At 37.3% G+C, this 3,381-nt stretch overlaps 1 pseudogene; it reads left to right on the top strand.

Annotated features, from left to right (window-relative positions):
* LOC109836254 lies at positions 1,803–3,087 on the top strand (annotated as a pseudogene).

Here is a 3,381-nt window from a genome sequence, read left to right as displayed (position 1 = left end):
GATAAATGTTGCTTTCAAATCATCCACATGAATGACTAATGCAAATTAGCTCAAAAATCGGTTTTTACAAATTTGAAAGTTTATGACACATTCTCCAATAGAATTTGTAATGGTAGTTTTTTTTATTTTACATAATTAATCTCTAATAATTTATAATAGTTTTATGGAATTCATCCAACAATTAATATAAACGTTTAGATATACTATAGTCAGATTAAATCATGGACGATAAATGTTGCTTTCAAATCATCCACATGAATGACTAATGCAAATTAGCTCAAAAATCGGTTTTTACAAATTTGAAAGTTTATGACACATTCTCCAATAGAATTTGTAATGGTAGTTTTTTTTATTTTACATAATTAATCTCTAATAATTTATAATAGTTTTATGGAATTCATCCAACAATTAATATAAACTGCCAACATTAATTTTCTGTTGAGTCTTGTCCTTATTTAAGCATCAAGCCTTTTCACTGCCAAATTCCGTCAAATTTTCAAGTGTCAAGCAATCTAAGCGCGTAGACTACCAACTAATTCTCATGCAGTTTGAGCTTGACATAGTTCGTTATTGACGTCCGTAACTTAAATACAAATTGCATGCTCACAAGACATTTTAATGGGTCCAAAGTTTTACCATATGATCAATTGTAACTTAAATACAAATTGCATGCTCACAAGACATTTTAATGGGTCCAAAGTTTTACCATATGATCAATTGTCAAAAATTATACAAAAAATATTAATTAAGACATTTTAATGGGTCCAAAGTTTTACCATATGATCAATTGTCAAAAATTATACAAAAAATATTAATTAATCCGTATTGATGTCCTAAACACTTTTCTGATCTGTTGCGTTGCATATAACAGTGTCATGGTTAATACCTCAAATTTGCAACTAGTTCAGATAAAATAGAGACCTGGTACACATGTGTGACCGGTAGGAATTTAAATAAGGAAATAAAGGGAGGAAGAATCTTGATATGTTAGGTGTTACTAATTCTTTTTGTTCATATATTCTGAAATATTAGTTCATGATTTGGGCACAAGCAGCAAATTAATGAGATACAATTATATATATAGTAATGATATTATGAGATGGTGAGCTTAAAACTTATCATGAGCTAGACTAATCGGTTCATCAAATTCATAATAAGCACCGTATATTTTGTTCAATACATCATCACATGTATCTGATAAATTTTTTACATAATTTAGATTTTTCTAAAATATAAATCAAACTAGTTTGATATGTTTATTTTTTAGGCAAATTAACAGTCGTGCTTTCTACACATGGCCAAAATAGTAATTAGAAATTTTAAAATAATATAAGTTTTTCTACATATAGATCATGATGAGTGCAAATCACGATGGGCAATGTCGATCATTATTTTGAATAGACTATTGAGCTAGCTCACGATAAAAATATAAGCTCATCATCTCATATTATATATATATATATATATATATATATATATATATATATATGCACATGGCACAAGGCATGGAATAGTCAGGGTAAATATTAGTCAATGCTGACCTCTTCTCATCTCATAATAACAATATTTCTATTTCAACCTAAAAAATAAAGTCAGTCAACAAGATATCACATTCAAAACACACGACCTCTTCAAATCCCAGATCCATTCCCCTCCGCGCTCTCTCACCCTCTCTATATTTATGTGTCTTAACACCGCAAAACTTTCTCATCACCTCAACCTCAAACAAAAACCAACCTGCACAATCTCAAGCCTTCAAAAAGATCAAAGAATTAATTTGACAAAAAATTCACAAGGAAAAATAAAGAAGAAACATGTCAAGTCTCAAATCGCAGAGCCTGCTACCATCTTCATCTCCATCATTGTCGATTTTGCGCCGGCCACGGAGAATTCAAGCAAGTCTCCAGGCTCCAATCAGTCCCAGCAGAAACAAGCCCATTTCTTTCCGCAAACAACCAAGTACTATGATCAACATGGAGAAATTATCACTCAGAGATCAAGACATGATCAGCACAAACCCCCAACAAATAGCACACGGATCATCTAACAGTATCGGCGAGTCTCCAATGTTCAAACTGTACGCAATCGCCGAGGCAGCAGCAGACAGGGCGGAGATGCACTCCATCATCGGCGAGCAAAGGAATGACTGGAACAAGCTCCTCCTCTCCTCCAATCAATTCCATCACTCTCTCCGCCTCCCTTATGTCTGCAATCTCTTCCATTAGTACTCAGTCTGCCTCGACAGCCCTCAACATCTCGTCCGCGATCCTATTCTCTGCGGCCACAGGCATGATGGTGCTGGTCAACAAGATGCAGCCGTCCCAGCTGGCTGAAGAGCAAAGGAAAGCCACGCAGCTCTACAAACAGCTTGAAAAGTCCATACACACTACCATCGCCATAGGATCGTCTCCTACTGAAACAGACGTAGACGAGGCAGTGGAGAAACTCCTGGCAATCGACAGGGCTTACCCTCTCCCTCTCTTACCATTGCAAGATAAGTTCCCGAAAAAGGTACAGCCTGCGCGCTGGTGGCCAAAGCACAAACCTAGGAAGCGGGTGATGACGAAGAAGAAGAACAATGGGTGGAGCCAGGAGATAGAAGAGGAGATGAGGGGCGTTGTTCGGCTACTGAAGGCGAAAGATCAGAATGAGTACAGACATGTCGGAGAGATCGCGGTGAAGATTAATAGGATGCTGGCCATATCAGGTCCTGTGCTCACTGGACTCGCATCGGTCGGAGCGAGTGCTTCTTCCTTTTCCTCAGTTGGGGGGTGGCCGGCGATGCTGGCGGTGGTAGGAGGAGTGATGGCGATGGTCGTGAATACCCTGGAGCACGGAGGGCAGTTGGGGATGGTGTTCGAGTTGTTTAGAAACTGTTACGGATATTACAAGGAGATGGAGGAGGAGATTGAGAAGAACTTGGGGGAGAGGGAAGTGGACAAGAGAGAGGATGGGGAGCTGTTCAGAATGAAGATTGCTCTGAAACTTGGGAGGAGTCTCTCTGAGCTCAAGTCCCTCTCTTCTTATGCTTCTCCTTCTTCACGTACAGACGAAGACATCCAAGAGTTTGCTGGCAAGCTGTTTTGATGAATAATATCAATTGGTTGGAAAGAACTAACAAATTAATGTTCATTTGTTGATTCATACAAATTAATGACAATTTTCTTTTATTTTTGTTGATTATATTTTGTTTATACTGAAATTTATAAGGAGCGTGCAATTACCGTCTACTTTTGGTACTCAAGTTGAAAAAATTATGTGTTCATATAATTGTCCAGTTTATTCAGATATGTCGCCAATGTTGGGGATATAAATATCCACGTAAATCACGCAAACACATGATAAGAGGACAAAACTAAGAACACGTTATGATATAAAATG

The sequence above is a fragment of the Asparagus officinalis genome, chromosome 1 (genome assembly GCF_001876935.1).
Source record: "Asparagus officinalis chromosome 1, Aspof.V1, whole genome shotgun sequence".
Classification (NCBI taxonomy): domain Eukaryota; kingdom Viridiplantae; phylum Streptophyta; class Magnoliopsida; order Asparagales; family Asparagaceae; genus Asparagus; species Asparagus officinalis.
The sequence above is the reverse complement of the archived record's forward strand: the minus strand, read 5'-3'. Positions and strand labels throughout refer to the sequence as shown.